Here is an 11943-nt window from a genome sequence, read left to right on the forward strand (position 1 = left end):
TGCTCTTGCAAAACCTGAGGGACTCTGCAGCAAAAATGTAATTCAGCTGGGAGAGCAATTCCCCAAGGATACCAAAGCAGGGGATGAAGCTGATTGTGTATGCCTTTTTCACCACTTTTATTTCTGTCCTTGGGTTGACTTCTGTAGCCCTCTGTAGGGGGTAGCCTTCACCAACTTAAGAAAATAAAAAATGATTTAATAAAAAACATGCTTCCTACTGGCTTGTGTTTAGCACAGGGGTGGTATTAGTGATGCTGAGAAATAACCTCCTCAGTGGTGATGGTTTGAACTGCCTGAGCTTTGTACTGCTTTTCCTGCCTGTCAGGGTGAGCAGGGTGGTGGGTGTGGATCACGGAGTCTCTTCCCCATGCCAAGCTCCTGGAAGCAGCAGAGTGCTGCAGAGGGTAGTTGTCCTGTTTTATGTTTCAAATTGCCAAGATTGCCTATGAGAAGTCAGGCTGCAACAAAGCCTGAAAGAAATAGGAAAGGCTCTGAAACCTATTGGAGAAGACACTTGTACTCTTTAGCAGAGGAGTATTTTGAGAAATTGACAGCACAGTGACCCTACCAAGAACACAGGATCTTCATAGCACAGGCTCTGTGCTTGGATGCCAGGAAAAATGTCCAGAATGGCCTTTTGTCTCATCTCCTTGGACTCATGCCACAGTGATGGAAGCTTTTGGAAGCTGATGGGGCCTTGCCTGTGTCTGAACCTGCAGCCATTTGGAGCTTACAGCTTGCTGATCTCGTGTAGCTCCTGACTGCAGTTGATATTCCTCGTCCTGCACCAAGTCTGCATCAAATCCATCTCAAGTTCTTTTGCCAGATAGATTAGGGAATTATTTCCAGGGTATCATTTTGAAGAGAAAGCTGGTCAAGGAAAGTCAGCATCTCTTTCTTCTATTTTGCTGCTCCCACAGCTTCACCAGGGGGAGGGGAAAGGGGAAGGGGAAGAAAAAAGCTTGAGCATCCATAAAAGGGGTCAAATTACAAAAAGAAAGATTCCACTTGCCTGTACATGCAACTAGGGCAGAGTAAACTGGAAACTTTGTTGGTAAGGTGCAATTACCTAGTTTTGGGTATCTGGTAGAGTATATTTGGCTGCTGACTAAAGAATTGTTTTTAAAAATATGGTAACACAAGACTTGAAGACCAATTTTAACGTCTGACATTGTCCCTGTGTGCTGCTCTGGGAAGTTTCTTAATGTCATTCTTGTTTCTGCTTCAAGTCTAGGTGACTGCATCTGTCAGCAAACATACCAGGTGTTGTTGTAGAGACAGACGAACATCTGGGAATGACACACTTCATAGGGCTCAGTCACTCTCAGCCTGTCCCACTTCATACTCTGTGGCTTCACAGATTTTGAAAAAGATGGGTAAAGGAGAAGAATCATATGGCCTTCAACAAATTTTGGATGGACCACATCTTGATCTGGTGTCCGTGTCTCCTGCCCATCAGCAACTCAAGTGGGAAGCAGCAGGCCAAGTGTGCAGGGCAGGTATGGAAACTTTAAGTGGAAGTGGGCAGAGCCCATAGGAATTAGGAAGAGGTAGAGCACAGACATTGGGAGCACTCTTTTAAATATAAAGAGCTTTCTATCAGGTCTGCTTACTCAACCCATCCCCCTCCCCCCCCCCAAAAAAAAAAAAAAAAAAAAAAGACAGGATTTGTTAGCCACGGACTTTAAAATAGACAGTCGTCATTCATTTGGTCCAGTCCCTGTAACGTTACCAAGGAGTCTGGAAAGGGAGCAAATGAGGAGCTGGGAACCAGGAGGGTGCTCTTTTGCCCCTAAGATGGTCTCAGGATGTCATGTATGAGCTGGTGAAGGAATCAGGTCTTTTTTAGGACTATCTGATTTGTGTTTTTTCTCATGTGGAGAATGACAGCTCAGAAGCTGTTGTAGAATCCCCTCCGTCTTACTTTTTATTCTTTTTCTTTCTCTCCTTTAACATGTCAGGATACAAGTGCTGCCAGCGCCAGGATTCCTGAATCATGACTCCACACAATGAGATCCGGGAACCCAAAGATTTGCTTGTACCTCTAGAATGAGATGGACACTGGTGGTTGCTTGGCCAGCTCCTTGCCCACCCCCCTGCCTCAAGTCTCCTTGCTCGGTTATCTGAATGCTCTTCCTGCTCTTTGGTTCCTTAGTGAGTCAAGCACAGCTTGTTCTTTCCTATCTCCACATCCAGTGCTCTTACACCCCTCCTACCACTTTTAGCTCTTCTTTTTCTCCTCCTTTCACTGGCTCCAACACTGCTGCTCTCTCCACAGCTCCCAAGACTAGCTGCTTGCTTTTTCAAACAGTCTTTCTTCCCTCTAGGTCCTGCTTCCACTACAGCAATCCCTCTCGACTTTTATAATCCCATGAACTCTGATTTTCCATCTAGTCAAATTCCTCAGCCAGTCAAGGTTCTTTTTTCCCAGTTTCGTCCCTTTGTTTTCCAGAAACTCCCCGTCTTTATCCTCGCAACAGACTTAGTATCATAAGGCTCCTGGCCCTCATCTATTCTCCATGTTTCCCTTCCCCAAGGGACTTGCTGTTCTCCTTTCACTCAGCTGCTCCTCCTTCCCCCTGCCTGGCCCAGAGCAGTCACCAGTGGTTGGGTCCTTACAGAAGATGGCTGGCATCCACACAAACTTATCCCACCTTTGTGAGACACTGTTGACAGCAGATCTTGGAAGAACTACACAGGGAAAATCTCAGATGTCCCTACATAGCATGTGTGAAATGGTTATTTTTTTAAACACTTATAATTTATCAAAATTTGGCATGGATTTTTATGGGGATAGTGAGTAGTGTAGCTCTGACGCAAGGACAGCTCTCCTTCATAGGTTTCAGCTTCCTCCTCCAAAGCAGTTGGGCAAAAGACTGTTCTTTTTAACATACACTTTACACTCAAAACCAAAATGTTTTGCTCTGCCTTTTTTTTTTTCCTTGAGTAGATTTAATGTACAGGCTGAAGCCATATTTAAAAAGAAAACAAAAAATTATATAAAAAATCAGATGTAGGCAGACAGCCAGAATGGAAAATTTCAGCTCCAATCATAAAAACTACAAGCAACTGAATAGTTTACAGTGGGAATGCCCAGTCAGTCTAATTCTCTCTGCTGGTAAATTTCTTCTTGCAAAAACCTGCAGTTTGAACTTGCCACTCTGGGATCAATCACATTGCTGTCCGTAGCAGTTTCAGAATAAAGCAGGAATAACCAGGACTTGCTTTGCCATAGATCACGGCTTCTCAGAAGCTTTGTCTGAATTCTGAGGCAGATGGGGAAATGAGGCCTGATAGCTGGAAACAAATTCACACACAAAGCCTACAATATTTCTGTGGAAAGAGAGAAGGTCAAACTCAAAAGCTGGAGCTTTTCATAACGTGGTTGGTCTGTTAGCAATGTCACCAGTGCCATCAATCCATTTAAAAACAGTCTTGTCACACCTCCATAAACGGCTAATGCGGACATGTTCAAAGCCTCACCTAAGACAGAACATTTTGAAGTGGTATAATTAAATCTGGTGTATTCTTAAAGGATGAGGCACCTGTTCACTGAGTGCAATCAAACTGAGAGCCTGCAGGCTGGCATGGCTCGCTGCCCGGGACGCTAATGCCGTTCCTGTGCCCGCTTGCAGCTCACAGACGCTGGGTGGCAACTCCTGCTCCTGCAGAAACACGGCTCTGCTCCCTGGGGCAGCAGCCCAGCTGCGGCACTCACCCTGTCTGCCTGGGAGAGGTGCAAAATGAGAAAGGCTGCACAGTACAGGACCTGACATGGTGGCTGAGGAGAACAGGAGGAGAGGAGGAAATGGCTGCTGACAGGGCAGGCAGGCCCTGACAAGTGGGATGCTCCAGCAGGGTCCATACATGGCCACTGCAGTCAGAAAAGCTCAGCCCTCCTCCTGCAGCTGTTGTGTCATGAAAAGCTGGACTTCCCACTGGAGCAGGCACTGAGCAGGCACATCTGCTCGGTTGCCAGAGCCAAGACAGGAGCAACATCTACTGCAGGAGGTCAACAGTAAACAGCCAGGGGACAGGAGCACCCAAACTCAGATTTCCACTAAGCAAGTGTGTGCCCAAACCACAGATTTATCCAATTAAAGCCAGGCTTGGAGCAGTTTAAGTTCGTCCTCTGCATTAGGTATTCTTGACGTTTTACTGAACAGATGTAAAGTTGCTTTAAACACATCACATGGAAATGGTATGGTACGTACCATACACTGCAAACAAGAGCTCTATGTTAGCTCAAACTGGCACGACCTCACTTGGCCCTTCAGCTACTCTCTAGATAAAAGAAGGAAAAGACAGGCACCTTCCCAAGGAGGCAGGCTGGATACCGAATTAGGAGGTGCCCAAGTGCACAGAAACCTTAAAAAAAGCGAGTGGGAAGAATTGTCAGAAGGAATCAGGGTTTCCATTCTCCGAGTCCAGAGCTCCCCCTCCAAGACAGTGGAGTGCTGCATGTGCTTGCTCACTTGTTTCTCACTGACGCCAGAGGATCATCTGCAAACAAAACGTATGACAGGCAGAATGAAACGGGCAGCAATTTGCAGACTCCATCCTCAACCGCCTCATGCCTCCCTGCAAACACTTTCCCTGTAAAACAGATCTGCCACAGGGGGACTCCCTGTAAAACACAGAGTTTGCAAAGGGGGCTCCTGCATTTGCTGCCGGAAAGCCAACAGACAAAGGGACCACACCTCACCGGTGCTGCCGGTGCTGGTGGCCACCGCTGGGGCTGCCGGTGGGCACGCAGCCGCGGGCGTGCTCCTGGCAGACCCCTTCTCTGGTTTCACCGGGGTGAGGCCCGATGGAGAGCCTGCCCCACTAGAAGCAGCAGCAGCCATGGGTTTCTCACAGGGAAAAGAGAATGGTTCTTGCCTTTCCTTGCAGCTGCATCCGAATTTGTTGCTGCTGCTCTAAAACCTCATCCCTTTGAATGTTCTGCCAGGATCTGACTGAATGGATGCAGGCATCTTCACTGCATCCCATTCAACAAGGAAACACCTCTCTCTTGTAACCATGCATTACTATTTCCCAGCCCACCTTTTAATCCACTAAGTCTATAATTTTGTAGCTTCCGTTCAGAGTATGGGGAATTACAGCTTCTTGGTTCTTTTCTGCGTATCAGCCTTTTACATGTCATTATTTCAGCTTCTGGGGCTTACACTTCCTATTCTTCTCTTAGCTATCAGGACACAGTTGCTGGCTTTAACAAGAAGCACACGTTGCAAGTGCTGAGCTGTACTTGTAATGGCAGGTAGTGAAAGAACCCAGGAAAACAACGGAGCAGCTCAGAAACACTCCCTGCAGCCTGTAACACAAAATCCAATGGGGCACAAAAGCAGGGATGGGGCTGAAAGCAAAACCCAAAGATAGTGTTAAAAACTGTCTTCAGAAGTAAAATATATATGCTCAATATGAGCGGACGGCAAGATGTAGAGTTATCTTCCATACCAGACATGTGATAAGGCGGATGTGAGTGGATAGTGAGCCAACGTGGCACACAGTGGCCGCGGGCAAGGAGCAGGAGGCCTTTCCAACGGCAGCACAGCACCCGGCAAACTAGGTCAGGGCTCAGTGGTCACAAAGGCCATGCCAGCGTGGCCCCGGGCCCCCGGCAGCAGGGGCTCCGTTTGAACCAGACACGCACCCACGGTGTCACGGGTGTCACGACGGCACTCGCTCCAGCTTTGTGCTTTTCTGCTGACTCGATGGTAGCTGGGCTAGCGGACAGTGCCTGGGCTGGGGGTGGACACCGAGGGCCGAGTGGGGAAGGCACCACAGCGAGGGGCCCAGCACGGGCTGGGGGCACCCAGGACAAGGCGCTGGGAAGGCGCGCGGCCAAGGCTGCCGCTGGGCTGCCAGGTGAGGGTGAAGGCAGGGCAGAGCACCACGGCGAGGCCGGGGCGAGGCGGCGGTGGCGGCAGCGGGGCAGGCGGGAGAGGGGAGGTGCAGGGGTGCGGGGGGGCCGGACCGAGCCGAGCGGGGCAGGCAGCGCGGCCCACGGGGTCAGCGCTCAGCCGCGGCTCCATGGGATGGCGAGCCCTTCTGCGGGGGGGGAAGGGCGAGCCGCGACTATTATGGGATGGCGAGGCCTCCCGCGACCGGAGGGGGGCAGGTGGGTGGCAGGGCATATTATGGGATGGCGGGCGCTCGTGCCGCCGGGGGGAGTATTATGGGATGAGGAGGATGCCCCACAAGGAGCGGGGGGGGGGGGGGGGGGGGAAGCGGGCGGCTATTATGGGATGGCAGGGCCCGCCGCAGCCGGCGTGGGGCGAGAGTATTATGGGATGGCACCATCCCCAGCGCGGTGTGACCGGGCTACTATTATGGGATGGCTCTACCTTACAGCGGGGCTGCCTCCCTGGGAAGTATTATGGGATGCAGCAGGAAGGAGGAGGGGGTGTTGCGGGATGCCGGGGGGAGGCTGCAGCCCCAGCCAGGCTTCCTGACGGTGCCCGCCGGGACCTCCCCGCGGTGCCCCCGTCCGGCCCCGGCCCCCCCTGCCCTCCTCAGTCGGGACCAATAAAGCCGGCAGGGTATTATGGGATGGCGCGGGGGTGGGGTGGGGGGGTGGTTGCCATGGTGTGTTTCCCGTGGGTGGCTATTATGGGATGGAGTCGCCTTTGTGAACTATTATGGGATGCGGGGTGGGGCCGAGTGGGTCCCGCCGCCCCCCGGGGCAGCGCGGCGGGAGGATGGGAACGCGGGGATGAGCCGGGCATGGGACACGAGCCGGGGCGGACTTGTGGCTGCCAACTGCACGTGGGCTCCATAGGAGCCCTCGGCCGGGTCCCCAGCATGGCGAGGCTGCGGGCTCCCGCTTGCCCTCGCAAGCAAATTCTGAGCCCAACGTAGGAAGGGAAAAAGCCCACAGCCATTCAAACTGGGAGCGTGAAGCATCTCAGCATCTCACCTGTACCTTAGTCCCAAGCATATCGTTTTTAGGAAGAAACTTGCCGTCTAAGTCCAAGTGTCACAAAGCTCTGACATCTAAGTTCAAGAAACACGCACAACGATGGCACAAAGCGAGACATGTCCCTGCACGGTCCATCCCAGAGCAGAGGCTGGTATGTGATCCTTGCTTTCTGCACTGGGGACACAGGCCCAAAGTACCTGGTCTGGTTCTTGCCCGAGCTGAGAGAAAGCCTCCTCCAGACCTGTGTGGCTGTGGGAGCTCTGCAAGCCTCTGCCCGGTTTGGAGCCCATGGTGACTTAGTAGGTATCACCATCGAGATTTGACTCTCCTCCTCTTTAGCCAACCCGAGCCCATCAGCTCTGCTCGGCAGCAGTGGTGTTCTCACCCAACCAAATGAGGAATGCAACCTCCGGGCTAATTAGCACTGTTCCCCGGAGCACAGTTGTTGCTGGGTGCAGCTCTGGAAACACCTCTCCCAGATCCAGCTGGAGGTAGGAGATGAAGGAGAGTTCTGTCCCAGCCTGTTTTTTCAGTATTTCTGCTAAATGCGCTCAGGAGATGTGTGTCGGTGTTAGTGATTTTTGCCAGCATGCACCAGCTTTGATACAAGAGGTAAAAATAGGTATGGCAGAACGGCAGAACAGGCAGCTCAAACCAGTGGGTTGTTCTTGCAGCCCCTCTGAGACCACTGGCTCCGTCCCTGGCTGGATCCAGCTATTTGTTCCATGAAGAGGAGCGGGGATCAGGGCATCTCTAAGGCACTTTACAGAAATGGGAACCTAAAAATGGTAACTAAAAAGCATTCTTAACTTTTGTGTATTGCTTGCAGCTTTTGTTATTCGTTATATACATTATGTTAAAAGACTGGTGTCAAATTTTTATAATTGCAAAATAGCATTTGTTTTTTACGCCTAAGTGCCTCCATCTTCAGAAAAAAAAAATAAAAAAGTGAAAATAAACATGGAAAATTCGAATCTGACTATCTGATGTCTGGCAAAGTTCTGAGTAACTGAAAACAGACTTGTGATGGAAAATATCGAGTAACCTTAGCCATAGGTGTCAGTACCAAGTATGTGATGTTTTTTAAAGCAAACAAACCAGCGAAGCACACAGAGATAGAGATCAGCCGTTCTGATTTCCAGGGGGCTGAGCAACCCCCAATCTTCTCTATCTCTCCCCCGCCTCAGTTCTGTGCCGCCAGCACTGCCTCCTGCACCGTGCACGTCTGGCTGACACGGTGCGGCTCCGGCTGCACGGCCACGCTGCTCTCCCTGCCCCCTCCTTCTGGCAAAACAGGAGACGAGGCTCATGACGAGTGCTGAGAGAAGTCTGAAATGCTCTTCCCCTAACGGGAAGTAGATGCAGAGTCACGCTGGCATATGGGCAGCCCTCACCTAGGTGGCTGTTAAGAGAGAGACTCGATCCTCCATTGACAGTAGAATGTTCTCAAAAAAGAAGCACACGTGGTCTCTTGAGTGATTCTTGATCTTATTCTGGTTGTACGCTCCAAAATCCTCTGTGTGCAAGTCTCTGTCTGCCTCTTGTTCCAGTGGCATTTGTTTGCTGCAGGAGCAGCTCCTTGGACATGACAGAAAGGGCTCTTTTGTCTTTTCCCCGCAAGACGAGGAGACTTTCCTCCGTCATTTTCTGCCTTGTCTGACACCAAAGTAAAAATGCTTCCATTGGGCCAAACAAATAAGCTCTTGCTTTTCTTTAAAAAAAAAAAAAAACCCACTGAAACTAAATAAGGAAAAAAAAATAGAAGGGGGGGTGCATGATAAAGGAAACAATGAAAATTGGTCATTTAGATTTCCTTAGCTTGCCATGGAGATTTTGTAGAAAGTTGGGAGTGGAGAAGCTTTGTTGTGTTGGGGGAGTCTTGCAGAATTCAGAACAGTTACTTTGGCTAGCGCTGGGAACACAGGATTCTCACAAGATAGTTTAAATTGGGGGCAGGGGGACTTGGGTGTTGAAGAGACACAGACTCTGGGACAATAACCAGATATCGAGTGAAAGTTTGAACCATTTTCTTGCTATTTTCAAAGTCAAAATTACCTATTTCAGAGTTTGATGCCCCCTCTCCGCTCAAAAAATTACCTAGGGCAAAATTCTCAGCTTTGCCAAAGGAAAAACAAAAGGGCAAGGCTTCTCAGAAATCCGGGGATCTTGAGGGTTCTTTGGCAGAAGTGGTAAAATCTTAGTTCAGTCATGGCAAGCATCAGTATGATCTGGAGAACCTACAGGGCTGCTGAGTGGTAAACATGAGGAGTAAGTCCATCCACATTAGTTACAAATGGTCAAAACTAGGTTAAGGAAAGAGGTGAAATGTAGCTGCAGCCTTTGCAGAACAGTGTCACATTCACGGGTACATCGGGGCTGCCAGTTTTACGCAGATACTGAAATACATTTTTCATGTTATTGGTTGTATGTAACCTGACAGAACAGATATTACAGACTGGCTGGAGCAACCCTCAGTCCAGGAAACAGCAAAAATGAGGTGAACGGAAGTATGGCTGTGTCTCAGAACACAAATGAAGCAATGCAGTGGCAGCATTGCAGTGCCCAGCGTCTAAACCCATCAGCCCCTCTGCATTGTTATGGAATGCAAGAGGAGCTGACAAAAAATAGCCTGAAAGACCATAAACCAATCTTTCAGATCACATTGTCTGCAGCACCAGCATGTCAAGCTCGCAGTCTGTTATCTGTGTTCCACATATGAACGGTTCATGCTAGGCTGGAGAGTCTCCCCTCTTTCCAAAATGCTCTGGAGTTCCTTCCTCCTACCCTTGCCTCCCATACTGGGCAGCACTGAAACACACAGGATGGAGGTTTCCAGCCTACATCCCTGAGTTCTAGGGTGAAGCAATGTCAAAAGCTTTGTTGGGTTTTTTTTGTTCTTCTTGTTACCTTGGGGAAATAGGTTTAAAAGTGAGCATAAATTAAAAGTGAAAGTGAGAAAGGGCTGTGGGCCTGATAAAAGCCTGGACAGGGGCAGCTGCCCATGAGGTGGTGGGAGATGGGACAGGACTCTCGTGAGCTCTGACTAACTTAGGCCATGCTCAAAACTACAGAAATTTATTTAGAAGTCACCCCAGCTAGCTGCTGTGGGAGTACAGAGCCCGCTTCACTCGGTTGTTCTTGGAAGTAGAGCTGGGCAGGGGTGTGTGAAAGGTCCTCTGGCCAGTTTGGATTTCCCAACAAGGGCGCAGCACCAAAGCAAGATGTTCCAGGCATTTCCCCTATGGGAACTGTGCTGTGGGGTTGTTCAGGGTGTTGACACCCATCAGCACAGGTAGGGAAGATTGTATTACACAGGTCTTGCTGTAATTGTTTCCAAGCCAAGTGCTATAAACTCAAAGATTCAATTAAACTGGGTAAGTAATTGAACCACAGTAACGTACAGCAACTTCCAAGTTTAAAGCAGCCAAATGACTGGAAATGTCTCATGGAATTCTATCCTTTCCTCATCAAAGGAAAACATTTAGAAATCTATTTTTTTAGATCCATTTAATTTACTTGGCCCTCACAAACAGTAAAAACACCTTAATCATAATCCCATATGGAGTTTTTCTTTTGAGGGAAAATTAAGATTTCTACTGACTAAGGAACTTCAAGTTACAAAGATAAAAAGGAGTTGGAGCTGAGGTGGGGAACCTTAGGCACATTCATGATAAAAATGTGTTCATTTTTCATGCAGAGAAGGATTTCAAGGTGGTGGCGGCTCATTGGGAAGCTTCATGCTGTAGCATCGGAGGCACTGGGGCACACATTGCCTAACCAGTAGCAAACACCCTTCTTCAGACCATAACTGTGCTGGCAGAAGCATTGGGAATCACCTGCAGAGCGAGCCCCAGCACCTAACTCCCTTTGCAGGATCTTCATGTTCATCTGTGTCACACCTCTGCCCTTGTGACCAAGTCACTGGCTGACAGAGGCAAATGTGGAGTTGGTGGACACTGGTTGGGGCTGGGCTGCTCAGCTCGGGAATTTGGTGTGGCTATCTGCCTGGCTCCTGTTAAGAGGGGATTATGGCTGTCAGCACACAAAAGAGGGAATGAGAAGTCCTGCAGAGGTCCATGTGAGTTTGGTGGTGGTGTCATCCACCACATGTTTCTGTAGCACTGATTGGTCTGTTTGATCCATGCAGAGGATGGATAGCATCTGTGGAAAAGTAGTGTGCTCTTTCCTACCACTTTTCCTCCGTGAAGCTGAGATAAAATGAGAGCATAAGCATCACGTGGGCAAAGATACGTGCAGGGACAGTACAGGATGCATGCTGCTGATGGCTGGAGAGGTAGGTGGGATTTTTATCCGTGCCGGAACATGGATTACACAACAGCCTGTCGGGATGTATTGGTCTTGTCTTTGCTGGCAAGGTGAGAACGGGGGCATGGGAGGTGCACCTTTTGCTTCAGAGCGGCTGCATGCCTATTGTGCAGAACTCTGCGGGAGCACGCAGTGGTGATGGGCTCCACACGGATGTGGTGGTGGAGCCTGGTGGTATCTCAGCAGAGTTGCGGGTGCAAGGAGGCTGTTGGAGCCTGCACGCACAGGTCAGGGAGAGCTTGCCAATAGCCAGAGCCACTTCGGCACATGGCCGAGATGATGGGATGGAGTTATGGAACACCTGCACGCCTGCTGTGTGTGTGGACGTATTTTCAGTGAGCTTCAGCAGACAAAGCCTGGTTTGTGTTACAGGATCTGTAAACGACTTGTTGCAGTCTGTAAACAGCCAATCCTCCACTTGTGTTGCGGCGTGTTTCACTGTGGCAGGATGAAACGTGCACACGCACCACCAGGCGTGGGACAGTGGAGGCAACGAGTGCAGTTGTTGACACCCACACATTCACTGGGAGAGACGGACAGGACTGCACCTCTTTGTTGAGATTAATAGCGTTATGAAAATGCTCAGCAGAGGATAAGGCGGCATTATGGCATGTGATTTTGTTTAATGGGAAATTAATGATACAGTTGTATGTGCATAATTGAAGTATACTTATACCTACGGACCGTTCCCGTCT

This window comes from Chamaea fasciata, unplaced genomic scaffold, assembly GCF_029207755.1.
Source record: "Chamaea fasciata isolate MVZ Bird 193981 ecotype frontalis unplaced genomic scaffold, bChaFas1.0.hap1 SCAF_2, whole genome shotgun sequence".
Lineage (NCBI taxonomy): Eukaryota > Metazoa > Chordata > Aves > Passeriformes > Sylviidae > Chamaea > Chamaea fasciata.